Source organism: Lagenorhynchus albirostris, chromosome 12 (genome assembly GCF_949774975.1).
Source record: "Lagenorhynchus albirostris chromosome 12, mLagAlb1.1, whole genome shotgun sequence".
NCBI classification, from domain to species: domain Eukaryota; kingdom Metazoa; phylum Chordata; class Mammalia; order Artiodactyla; family Delphinidae; genus Lagenorhynchus; species Lagenorhynchus albirostris.
In genome coordinates this window covers 18,464,199-18,478,595 of record NC_083106.1, presented here as the reverse complement: position 1 = coordinate 18,478,595, position 14,397 = coordinate 18,464,199, and the positions used below count along the sequence as shown (strand labels likewise).

Below are 14,397 nucleotides of genomic sequence, written 5' to 3'. Positions count from 1 at the left end.
TGTAGATAAGACGTTAAAGAATTAGAAAAAAAAATTCTTCCTTGTGATAAGAACTCTTAGGATTTAATCTTTTAACAACTTTCATATACCGAGTTGACCAAAAAATTTGTTCAGGTTTTTCCGTAACATCTTATAGAAAACCCTGAATGAACTTTCTGGTCAACCCAATATAATGTACAGCAGCGTTAGTCATATTTATTATGCTGTACCTTACATCTCTAGTACTTATTTATCTTATAACTGGAAGTTTGTAACTTTTGGCTACCTTCATCCAGTTCCACCTCTCCACCCCCACCTATGGTAATAACAAATCTGATCTCTTTTTCTATGTGTTTGGTTTGTTTGATTTTGAAGTATAATTAACGTGCAACATGCTGTTAGTTGCTGGTACACAGAGTAGTGATTCGATATTTCTATACACTTCAAAATGATCACCATGATGAAGATGTTACATAATTATTGACTATACTCCCCACACTGTACATTTCATACCTGTGACTCATTTATTTTGTAATTGAAAGTTTGTACCTCTTAATCTCCCTCACCTATTCATGTTCGTATTCACACAAGCACAGTATATTAAAAAAATAGGTAAATGTTGAACTTTTAAAGTTAAATGCCTAATTAAATAATTTTCATCAAACCAAGAGAGTAAAGGTTGGCATAACAATCTGACTTTAACTATTTTTAATTTTTACATTTTTTAGAGGTTGCAATTTATTTCTTCACGTATTTAATATTTCTGAAGAATATGGCTCAGATGCCCCTAATGCAAATTAAGTCAATTGTGTATTCTGATTCCTGCAGGGTATTAGCTGATGCTACTTCATAAGGCATGCTGATTACACACTGCATAAATAAACTACCTCCCACTATGAACAGATCATGTCTTTACCCTGAGCAGCATGCTCAAAGAAAATAATAGCAAAATTCCAGACCCTCACTTTATTGAAATTTTAACATCCTCGCAGGGGAAGTAATCTAATTAAAGCATATATAGGAGTGTGTATGGCCTGTGTGTAAATAAGATTCTGCTTCTTTTAAAACTTTTTCTTAGAAGTCTCTAACGATTTTGTGCCAGCTAAAGTTTTCTTTGGTTTTCAGCTCTTATATGTATTTTTCTGTTGTATTATATAATCTTGTTAACTGACCTAAGAATTTTTTAAAAATCATTCTGTCATCTTTGCTAGGTATGTGATTAACAAGTGCTTTTAAGTTTTAAAAAGTTATTTCATTAGTGTTTTATTAATAACCAGATTATAAAATATATATTAATGCAAATATGAACTACTTTTATTACATATAAAGACAATTTTGACTTTTTCCCAAGTCCAAATTATACACGGTTTAATTTACCAGGAATAGGTATACATGAAAGAGAGACAAAATACATTTTGTTGAATATGACTTGGCGGTCAAATATATCACAGAATCTAGATTTAATTTAACTATGTATTATGACTCTAGGAACAGATAATACTGCTATCACAACGTGATGTTTGGATTTTCCTAAATTTGCCTTTTAAAATCTCCAGCTTTTCTTTTTCTTTCTTTCTTTTTTAATTTTTTAAATTTTTTAAATTTTTTTTTTTTTTTGCGGTACACGGGCCTCTCACTGCTGTGGCCTCTCCCATTGCGGAGCACAGGCTCGGGACGCGCAGGATCAGCGGCCATGGCTCACGGGCCCAGAGGCTCCGCGGCACGTGGGATCCTCCCGGACTGGGGCACGAACCCGCGTCCCCTGCATTAGCAGGCGGACTCTCAACCACTGCACCACCAGGGAAGCCCTCTTTTTCTTTCTTTTTAAAAAACAGGTTTATTGATGTACATTTGACATACAATAAATTGCACATATTTAAAGAATGCATTCTGATAAGTTTTGATGTACATCCACATACATGAAAGCATCAACACAATCAAGATAATGAACAGATCTACCGTTCAAAAAAGTTTCCTTGCCTTCCTTCTGTCTTTCCCTGACCCCAGTTCCCAGGCAATCACTGTTTTATTTTCTGTCACTATAGATTAGTTTACATTTACTAGAGTTTTATATAAATGGAATAATAAACTTCCTTTTGTATGGCTTCTTTCACTCATAATTATTTTGATATTCATCCGTGTTGTTGCCAATAATTAGTGTAGAATTAGTATTATTTCTTCCTTAAATATTTAGTAGACTTTACCAGTGAAGCCATTTGGGTCTGGAGTTTTCTTTGTAGGAAAATATTTAATGCTAAGTTCACTTTATTAATAGATACAGACAAGGGTATTCAATATCTCTAGTCCAATCTACCTCCTCTTTACCAAGGATTCTTAGTTTGTATTCTTCAGGGAACTGATCCGTTTCATCTAAGTTATCAAATATATGGACATAGAGTTGTTTGTAATATTTCCTTATTATCTTTTTAATGTCTATGGGATCAGTAGTGATGTCTCTTTTTCCATTCTGATTGGTAGTTTGTATCTTCTCTCTCACATTCCTGATCAGTCTGACTAGAGTTTGATCAGTCAGAGAACTGGCTTTTTGATTTATTGATTTTTCTCTGTCATTTTATGTTTTCTATTTCTATTAACCTGCTCTAATTTTTTATTAATTTACATTAGATTTAACTTGCTCTCTTCTTCCTAGTTACTTAGGATGGAAACTGAGTACACTGTTCTGAGACTTTGATTCTTTTCTAATGTAGACATTTTGTGCTATAAACTTCCCCTATCTATTGCTTTAGTGGCATCCTATACATTTTAATGTGTTATATTATCATTTTTATTCAATTCAGATACGTTTATAACTTCTTTTTTTATTTCTTCTTTGACACATTGGTTAATCATAAATATTTTATCTAGATTCCAATTATCTTCAAATTCTCCAGGTGTTTTGGTTAGAGATTTCTAGTGTAATTTCCATTGGTCAGGTAACATATCTTGTATGACTTGAATTCTTTCAAATTTTTGAGACTTGTTTGATGTCTCAGATTATAGTATGACTTGGCAAATAAAATGTATGTTCTGGAAAAGAATGTTCATCTGGAGCATGAGGGGCAGAGCCTCAGGTGCTCCAGCATCATCACAAGTTGTGGCAGAGATAGGGGAGGATGGGGGAAACGGCTGCTTCTCCTGGGCACTAGGGAATGCAGCTAGACCTGGATCCAAAGCAGGCTCTCCATATCGACCAGGCTCAGAAGACAACGTCTGGCAAGAGGACCGAGCAGATGCAGAAGGCCAGCCACCCTGTACCTTTGGATTGGAGAATTTATTTAACACATTTACATCTAAGCCGTGTGGCTGACAGGGTCTTGGTGCTCCGGCTGGGTGTCAGGCCTTAGCCTCTGAGCTGGGAGAGCCGAGTTCAGGACACTGGACCACCAGAGACCTTGCAGCCCCACGTAATAACAATTGGGGAGAACTCTCCCAGAGATCTCTGTCTCAACGCTAAGACCCAGCTCCACTCAATGACCAGCAAGCTACAGTGCTGGACACCCCATTCCAAAAAACTAGTAACACAGGAACACAACACCACCCATGAGCAGAGAGGCTGCCTAAAATCATAATAAGTTCACAGACACCCCCAAACACACCACCAGACGTAGTCCTGCCCACCAGAAAGACAAGATCCAGCTTCATCAACCAAAACACAGGAACCAGTGCCCTCCAGCAGGAAGCCTGCACAACCCACTGAACCAACCTTACCCAGGGGGGGCAGACACCAAATACAATGGGAACTAGCCTGTGAAAAGGAGACCCCAAACACAGTAAGTAAAGCAAAATGAGAAGACAGAGAAATACACAGCAGATGAAGGAGCAAGGTAAAAACCCACCACACCAAACAAATGAAGAGGAAATAGGCAGTCTACCTGAAAAAGAATACAGACTAATGATAGTAAAGATGATCATTCTAAATCTTGGAAATAGAATGGAGAAAATACAAGAAACATTTGACAAGGACCTAGAAGAACTGAAGAGCAAACAAATAATGATGAACAAAACAATAAATGAAATTAAAAATTCTCTGAAAGGAATCAATAGCAGAATAATAGAGGCAGAAGAATGGATACCTGACCTGGAACATAAAATAGTGAAAATAACTACAGCAGAGCAGAATAAAGAAAAAAGAATGAAAAGAATTGAGGACAGTCTCAGAGATGTGTCTGGGACAACATTAAACGCACCAACATTCTAATTATAGGGGTCCCAAAAGAAGATGAGAAAAAGAAAGAGACTGAGAAAATATTTGAAGAGATTATAGTTGAAAACGTCCATAATATGGGAAAGGAAATAGTCAATCAAGTCTAGGAAGTGCAGAGAGTCCCATACAGGATAAATCCAAGGAGAAACACACCAAGACGCATATTAATCAAACTATCAAAAATTAAATACAAAGAAAAAATATTAACAGCAGCAAGGGAAAAGCAACAAATAACATACAAGGAAATCCCATAAGGTTAACAGCTGATCTTTCAGCAGAAACTCTGCAAGCCAGAAGGGACTGGCAGGCCATATTTAAAGTGATGAAGGAGAAAAACCTACAACCAAGATTACTCTACCCAGCAAGGATCGCATTCAGATTTGATGGAGAAATTAAAACCTTTACAGACAAGCAAAAGCTGAGAGAGTTCAGCACCACCAAACCAGCTTTACAACAAATGCTAAAGGAACTTCTCTAGGCAAGAAACACAAGAGAAGGAAAAGACCTACAATAACAAACCCAAAACAATTAAGAAAATGGTACTAGGAACATACATATAATAATTACCTTAAATGTAAATGGATTAAATGCTTCAACCAAAAGACATAGACTGGCTGAATGGATACAAAAACAAGACCAGTATATATGCTGCCTACAAGAGACCCACTTCGGACCTAGGGACACATACAGACTGAAAGTGAGGGGATGGAAAAAGATATTCCATGCAAATGGAAACCAAAAGAAAGCTGGAGTAGCAATTCTCATATCAGATAAAATAGACTTTAAAATAAAGACAATTACAAGAGACAAAGAAGGACACTACATAATGATCAAGGGATCAATCCAAGGAGAAGATAGAACCATTGTAAATATTTATGCACCCAACATAGGAGCACCTCAATACATAAGGCAAATGCTAACAACCATAAACGGGGAAATCAACAGTAACACAATCACAGTAGGGGGCTTTAACACCCCACTTTCACCAATAAAAAAGAAAACACAAGCTTTAAATGACACATTAAACAAGATAGACTTAATTGATATTTATAGGACATTCCATCCAAAAACAATGGAATACAGTTTCTTCTCAAGTGGTCATGGAACATTCTCCAGGATAGATCATATTTTGGGTCACAAGTCAAGTCTTGGTAAACTTAAGAAAATTGAAATCGTATCAAGTATCTTTTCTGACCACAACGCTATGAGACTAGATATCAATTACAGGAAAAAAATCTGTGAAAAATACAAACACATGGTGGTTAAACAATACACTACTAAATAAGCAAGAGATCACCGAAGAAATCAAAGAGGAAATCAGAAAATACCTAGAAACAAATGACAATGAAAACACGGAGACCCAAAACCTGTGGGACACAGCAAAAGCAGTTCTAAGAGGGAAGTTTATAGCAATTCAGTCTTACCTCAAGCAACAAGAAACATCTCAAATAAACAACCTAACCTTATACCTAAAGCAATTAGAGAAAGAAGAACCAAAAAAAACCCCAAAGTTAGCAGAAGGAAAGAAATCATAAAGATCAGATCAGAAATAAATGAAAATGAAATGAAGGAAATGATAGCAAAGATCAGTAAAACTAAAAGCTGTTTCTTTGAGAAGATAAACACAATTGATAAACCATTAGCCAGACTCATCAAGAAAAAAGGGAGAAGACAAATCAGCAGAATTAGAAATGAAAACAGAGAAGTAATAACTGACACTGCAGAAATACAAAGAGTCATGAGAGATTACTACAAGCAGCTATAAGCCAATACAATGGACAACCTGGAAGAAATGGACAAATTCTTAGAAAAACACAACCTTCTGAGACTGAACCAGGAAGAAATAGAAAATATAAACAGACCAATTACAAGCACTGAAATTGAAACTGTGATTAAAAATCTTCCAACAGAAACCCAGGACCAGATGGCTTCACAGGTGAACTCTATCAAACATTTAGAGAAGAGTTAACACTTATCCTTCTCAAAGTCTTCCCAAATATAGCAGAGGGAGGACACTCCCAAACTCATTCTACGAGGCCACCATTACCCTGATACCAAAACCAGACAAAGATGTCACAAAAAAAGAAAACCACATGCCAATATCACTGATGAATATAGATGCAAAAATCTACAACAAAATACTAGCAAACAAAATCCAACAGGACATTAAAAGGATCAGACACCGTGATCAACTGGGGTTTATCCCAGGAATGCAAGGATTCTTCAATATACACAAATCAATCAATGTGATACACCATATTAACAAGTGGAAGGATAAAAACCATATGATAACCTCAATAGATGCAGGAAAGCTTTTGACAAAATTCAACACCCATTTATGATAAAAACCCTCCAGAAATTAGGCATAGCAGGAACTTAACCTCAACATAATAAAGGCCATATATGACAAGCTCACAGCCAGCGTCATTCTCAATGGTGATAAACTGAAACCATTTCCACTAAGATCAGGAACAAGACAAGGTTGCCCACTCTCACCACTATTATTCAACATAGTTTTGGAAGTTTTAGGCACAGCTATCAGAGAAGAAAAAGAAATAAAAGGAATCCAAATCGGAAAAGAAGAAGTAAAGCTGTCACTATTTGCAGATGACATGATACTATACATAGAGAGTTCTAAAGATGCTACCAGAAAACTACTAGAGCTAATCAATGTATTTGGTAAAGTAGCAGGATACAAAATTAATGCACAGAAATCTCTGGCATTCCTATACACCAATGATGAAAAATCTGAAAGAGAAATTAAGGATACACTCCCAGTTACCATTGTAACAAAAAGGATAAAATACCTAGGAATAAACCTACCTAAGGAGACAAAAGACCTGTATGCAGAAAACTATAAGACACTGATGAAAGAAATTAAAGCTGATACAAACAGATGGAGAGATATACCATGTTCTTGGATTGGAAGAATCAGTGTTGTGAAAATGACTCTACTACCCAAAGCAATCTACAGATTCAATGCAATCCCTATCAAACTACCAATGCATTTTTCACAGAACTAGAACAAAAAAATTCACAATTTCTATGGAAATACAAGACCGCGAATAGTCAAAGCAATCTTGAGAAAGAAAAACGGAGTTGGAGGAATCAGACTCCCTGACTTCAGACTATACTACAAAGCTACAGTAATCAAGACAGTATGGTACTGGCACAAAAACAGGAAGATAGATCAATGGAACAGGATAGGAAGCCCAGAGATAAACCCACGCACATATGCTCACCTTATCTTTGATAAAGGAGGCAAGAATATACAATGGAAAAAGAAAGCTTCTTCAATAATTGGTGCTGGGAAGACTGGACAGCTACATGTAAAAGAATGATATTAGAACACTTCCTAACACCATACACAAAAATAAACTCAAAATGGATTAAGGAGCTAAATGTAAAGCCAGTCACTATAGAACTCTTAGAGGAAAGCCTAGGCAGAACACTCTATCACAGCAAGATCCTTTTTGACCCACCTCCTAGCGAAATGGAAATAAAAACTAAAATAAACAAATGGGACCTAGTGAAACTTAAAATCTTTTGCACAGCAAAGGAAACCATAAAGAAGACAAAATACAACCCTCAGAATGGGAGAAAATATTTGTCAGTGAAGCAAATGACAAAGGATTAATTCCAAAGTATATAAACAGCTCATGCAGCTCAATATCAGAAAAACAAACAACCCAATCCAAAAATGGGCAGAAGACCTAAATAGATATTTCTCCAAAGAAGATATACAGATGGCCAACAAACACATGAAAGGATGCTCAACATCACTAATCATTAGAGAATGATTGCAAATCAAACGCAGTCATTTGATGCAAATCAAAACTACTATGATGTATCACCTCACACCAGTAAGAATGGCCATCATCAAAAAATTTAGAAACAATTATTGCTGGAGAGAGTGTGGAGAAAAGGGAACCCTCTTGCCCTGTTGGTGGGAATGTAAATTGATACAGCCACTATGGAGAACAGTATGGAGGTTCCTTAAAAAACTAAAAACTACCATATGACCCAGCAATCCCACTACTGGGCATATACCATAATTCAAAAAGAGTCATGTACCTCAGTGTTCATTGCAGCACTATTTACAATAGTCAGGACATGGAAGCAAGCTAAGTGTCCATCGACAGATGAATGGATAAAGAAGATGTGGCACATATCTACAGTGGAATATTACTCAGCCATAAAAAGAAACAAAATTGAGTTATTTGTAGTGAGGTCGATGGACCTTGAATCTGTCATACAGAGTGAAGTAAGTCAGAAAGAGAAAAACAAATACTGTATGCTAACACATATATATGGAATCTAAAAAAAGAAAAAACAAAGTTCTGAAAAACGTAGAGCCAGCACAGGAATAAAGAGGCAGATGTAGAGAATGGACCTGTGGACACGGGAAGTGGGATGGATAAGCTGGGACGAAGTGAGAGAGTGGCACTGACATATATACACTACCAAATATAAAATAGATAGCTAGTGGGAAGCAGCTGCATAGCACAAGATCAGCTTGGTGCTTTGTGACCACCTAGAAGGTTGGGATATGGAGGGTGGGAGGGAGACACAATAGGGAGGGGATATGGGGATATATGTATACGTATAGCTGATTCACTTTGTTATACAGCACAACCAAACACAGCATTGTAAAGCACTTATACTCCAATAAAGATGTTAAAAGAAAAAAAAAAAGAATGTTCATCTGTTGTGATGAAGTGTTCTGTAAATGTCAATTAAAGCAATTTTGATGGACAGTATTCGATATATTATATCTTCTACAGCTCTGATTGATTCTACAAGCTGACTTATTTTTGGTCAGCTTGTTCTATCAGGTATTATGAATGATATCTCTATCTTCTATTATATTTATGAATTTACCTATTGATTCTTATAGGTCTATCTGTTTTAGATTCATGTATTAACAGAAGTTTAGAATTGTTATTTCATCTCAATGGATTTTCTTTTTTATCATTATGAAATTTAAAATTTTAATCCCTGATAATATTGTTTGTTCTGGAATCTACTTTTCAAAACATTTGTTTTTGTTAATGTTAACATGATAAACATTTTTACATCTTTTTATTATTTGTTTATATATATAAAATATTTCTTGTAGATAGCATATAGTTGGATTTGCTTTTTATCTAATCTTACAACCTGTCCCTTTTAATTCGGGTATTTAGACTACTCACATTTAATGTGATTACTAATATTGCTAAATTGAAATCTGTTATCTTGCTATTTGTTTTCTCTTTGCTCTATCCTTTGTGTTCCTTTTTTTTCTTCTTCCACAATATTTTGGATATTTTTAAAATTTCTATTTATCTCCTTTGTTGGCTTCTTTTGGTGGTCACTATAAACTCTTTACTGTTTATAGTACACATTTTTAACTTATCATCCTCTACCTTCTTTTGATATTGTATCAATCAAGTCACATTTAATATAAAAAAGTGTAATAATATATGCATTCACCTCCAAACTTTAAGCCTTTGTTTTCATACATTTCACTTTTATATATGTTATAAACCTTATACTGCATTATTTGTGTAAGTAGTTAATTTCATTACAAAAATATTTAAATAGTAGAATAACTTGTATATTTAGCCATGTAGTCACTACTACTGATTTTCTTTTTTCTTTGTATAGATCCATATTTCTATCTAGTATCATTTTTCTTCTGCTTAAAGGCCTTCTTTTATTTTTTATTGTGGTGAATTTTTCTGCTGATGAATGCTTTTAGTTTTTTTATGTCAGAAAAAAATAGTGTTTATATCACTTTCATTTAAAAGAATATTTTCACTAGGTGTAGAATTCTAACTTGGCAGATTTTTTTTTCTTTTAGTCTTTTAAAGATGTTGCCTATTCACTTACATTGTTTTTAAATGAGAAATTTGCTGGTTTCCTTTTCTTTGTTTCTCTGCATGTAATATGTCTTTTTTTTCCTCTGGCTCTTAAGGTTTCTTTTATTACCACTACTTTTGAGCCATTTGTTTATGTTGTACCTTGGCATGATTTTCTTTATGTTTCTTGAGTTTAGGGTTAATTGAAATTCTTGAATTTGTGGGTTTATAGTTTGCATCAAAAATTTTAAAATTTTGATCATAGCTTCTTCAAATATTTTTTCCTGTCTCCCATCCTTCCTTTAATAAGAACAATAATTATTAGACTGTTAAAAGTTTTCCCAGAGTTCACTGATACCTTGCTCATTTTCAATTTTTGTGTGTGTGTGTGTGTGTGTGTTTCATTTTGGATCACTTCTATTGCTGTCTCTTCAAGTTCACTAATCTTATTCAATCTCTAATTTACCACTAAAACCCTTCTTATGTATTTTTTGTCAGACATTTTAGTTTTCATTTAAGGTATTTCAATCATTTTTTTAAATCTCATGTGCATGAGATTTATAAGACCAAAGAAAAAAGTACCCAAAAGAATTGGAAGACTTACATAGGGCCAGGACTAGTCCTATTTTTATCAGCTTGAAAAGCCAAAGCTAGCAGAAAAAAAGAAATAATAAAGATTACAGCCAAGATAAACATAATGGAGAATAGAAAAATAATAGATAAAATAAAAACTCAAAAGTTGGTTCTTTGAAGAGGTCAACAAAATTGACAAACCTTTAGCTACATGGACTAAGAAACAAAAGAGAGAAGACTTAAAATCAGAAATGAAAATGGGGACATTATGACCAATTCTACACAAATAAAAAGAAATATAAGAGTTCTATGAATAAGTGTATGCCAACAAATTAGATAATTTAGATGAAGTGGACAAATTTCTAGAAACACAAAATTTACTAGACTAAGTCACGAAGAAATAGAAAATCTGAATAGGCTATAACTAGTAAGGAAATTGAATCAGTAATCAACTATCTCTCAACAACAAAAAATCTCTGGACCTGATGGCTGCATTGGTGAATTCTATCAAACATTTAAAGAGCTAATACCAATACTTCTCAAACTTTTACAAAAAATTGAAGAGGAGGGAATATTTTCTAGCTCACTCTATGAGGCCATTACCCTGATTCTAAAGCCAGATAAAATCACTACAAGAAAAGAAAACTACAGATCAATATCTCTTAAAAGCACTGATACAAAATCATCAACAAAATCGTATCAAACAAAATTCAGCTACATAGTAAAACAATTATACACTATGGCCAAGTGGGATTTATTCCTGGAAAGCAAGGATGGCTCAATCCGTAAAAATCAATAAATGTAATACACCATATAAACAGAATGAAGGAAAAAAAACCACATAATTATCTCAATTGATACAGAAAAAGATATTGACAAAATTTAACATCCTTTCATGATAAAAAAAATACTCAACAAACAGGGATAGAAGGAAACTACCTCAACATAATAAAGCCATATATGAAAAACCCACAGAGGGGCTTCCCTGGTGGTGCAGTGGTTGAGAGTCCGCCTGCCCATGCAGGGGACATGGGTTCATGCCCCGGTCCGGGAAAATCCCACATGCCGTGGAGCGGCTGGGCCCATGAGCCATGGCCGCTGAGCCTGCGTGTCCGGAGCCTGTGCTCCGCAACGGGAGAGGCCACAACAGTGAGAGGCCTGCGTACCGCAAAAAAAAAAAAAAAAAAAAAAAAAAAACCCACAGAGAATATCATACTCAATGGTGAAAGACAAAGTATTTGTTCTAAGATTAGAAACAAAACAAGAATGCTCGCTTTTATTATTTCTATTCAACACAGTACTGGAAAATCTAGCCAGAGCAACTAGGGAAGAAACAGAGATAAAAGGCATACAAATTTTGAAGGAAGGAGTAAAAGTATCTGTTTGCAGATGATATGATTTTATACGTAGAAAAATCTAAGTATTTGAGCCGGCAGCACGCGGGCGGCAGGGCGCGCGGGTTTCGACAGACGGTGGAAGCTCTCGGCGGAGCCGCGGTCCCCGGCTGCCTGGGTAGCGACCCGCTTCCTCCCTCCCGCTCCGCCCCTCTCTCCGGCGTCCCCACGTCTCTCCCCAAGTGACTGAGGGCCAAGCGGCCCTGCCCTTGCCGCCCGGGTTGGGGTCCGTGTCCCCGCGCAGCGTCTCTCCCCTCCGCAGTCACTGAGCTGCCCCTGGAGCCCAAGAAGAGGGCGGCACGACCCCCTAGGCCGACCGCGGGCCTGCCCACCGCCGCGTCGTTCTGGTTGGACCCCGCCGGCTGAAGGCCAGTCTGCCCTCGGGTCCCTGCGCCAGAATGAAGAAGATGAGCAACATTTATGAGTCAGCTGCCAATTCACTGGGAATCTTTAACAGCCACCAAAGTTGAGCTGCATGTGGCACGCAAAGGCACTTCCGACAGAGATGCCCTTTCCAAACCAGACCCCTGTGTCATCCTCAAGATGCAGTCCCATGGGCAGTGGTTCGAGGTTGACAGAACAGAGGTGACTCGCACCTGCATCAACCCAGTGTATTCAAAACTGTTTACAATGGACGTTTATTTTGAGGAGGTGCAGCACCTATGGTTTGAGGTCCACGACATCAGCAGCAACCACGATGGGCTGAAGGAGGCTGACTTCCTGGGCGGCATGGAGTGCACCCTTGGCCAGATTGTTTCCCAGAGAAAGCTGTCCAAATGCTTGTTGAAGCACGGGCACATGGCAGGGAAATCCTCCATCACGGTGATTGCTGAGGAATTATCTGGTAATCATGACTACATTGAACTTGCCTTCAACTCACGGAAATTGGATGACCAGAATTTCTTCAGGAAGTCTGACCCATTTCTGGAAATTTTTCGAATGAATGATGATGCAACTCCACAGCTTGTGCACCGAACTGAGGTTGTGATGAATAACTTAAGCCCAGCCTGGAAATCATTCAAAGTATCAGTAAATTGTCCATGCAGTGGAGATCCCGACCGCCGACTGACATGCATAGTATGGGACTGGGACTCCCATGGCAGACATGACTTCATTGGAGAATTCACCTCAACATTCAAGTAGATGAGAGGAGTGATGGAAGGAAAACAGGTGCAGTAGGAGTGCATCAACCCCAAGTACAAAGCCAAGAAGAAGAATTATAAGAACTCAGGCATTGTGATTTTGAATCAGTGCAAGACCCACAAGATGCATTCTTTCTTGGACTACATCATGGGTGGCTGCCTAATCCAGTTTACAGTCGCTATAGATTTCACAGCCTCGAATGGGTACCCCAGGAACAGCTGTTCCCTGCCCTACATCCACCCCTGCCAGCCCAATGAGTACCTGAAGGCCTTGGTGGCTGTGGGAGAGATTTGCCAAGACTATGACAGTGACAAAATGTTCCCAGCCTTTGGGTTTGGTGCCAGGATCCTGCCAGAGTACAGGGTATCTCATGACTTCGCAATCAACTTTAATGAAGACAACCCAGAATGTGCAGGGATTCAAGGAGTTGTGGAAGCCTACCAGAGCTGCCTTCCCAAACTCTAGCTCTAGGGCCCCACCAACAATGCTCCCATCATGCAGAAGGTCGCCAAGTCAGCATCAGAGGAGACCAGCACCAAGGAGGCATCACAATACTTCATCCTGCTGATCTTGACCGACGGGGTCATCACAGACATGGCCGACACGCGGGAGGACATTGTCCACGCCTCCCACCTCCCCATGTCGGTCATCATCATGGGAGTGGGCAATGCAGACTTCAGCGACATGCAGATGCTGGACGGAGACGACGGGATTCTGAGGTCACCCAAGGGAGAGCCCGTCCTCGTGACATCGTCCAGTTCGTGCCCTTCAGGAACTTCAAACACGCATCTCCAGCTGCCCTGGCAAAGAGCGTGTTGGCTGAAGTCCCAAACCAAGTCGTGGGCTATTACAATGGCAAAGGGATTAAGCCAAAATGTTCATCAGAAATGTATGACTCTTCCCGGACACTGGCTCCATGAACTCTACACACTTTTACAGAGTCCTCAAATACTATTCCTGCTGATATTTAATACTTCTATTATCCTGTACTTAAAAAAAACACACAGGTACACACTTAAAAATAGCACGTTTTGGTGATTTTTAACTAACAATTTTTTTTGCATGTGTAGCCCTGAGGCCTGGATCTGCTAAGCCCTTGTATTGTTAAAGACGTTTTACAAAGAAACACAGATAATTATAACTTACTCTTTAAATTACAGCATGTCACCTTGAAATAAAGTGTTATTTGTATCTGTTTTTTATACAGGTTTGTTGAAATTTTGCTAAATTTCTTATTCTTTACACTGTAAAGCATTTTGAA

General features: G+C 37.5%; 1 protein-coding gene and 1 pseudogene across 1 annotated transcript in view; both read left to right on the top strand.

Moving 5' to 3' along the window:
- Window positions 1-14,397, top strand: part of ADGB (androglobin) — a 172,590-nt gene that overhangs the window by 7,966 nt on the left and 150,227 nt on the right. The window lies entirely within an intron of this gene.
- LOC132530674 (copine-4-like) lies at window positions 12,392-14,056 on the top strand (annotated as a pseudogene).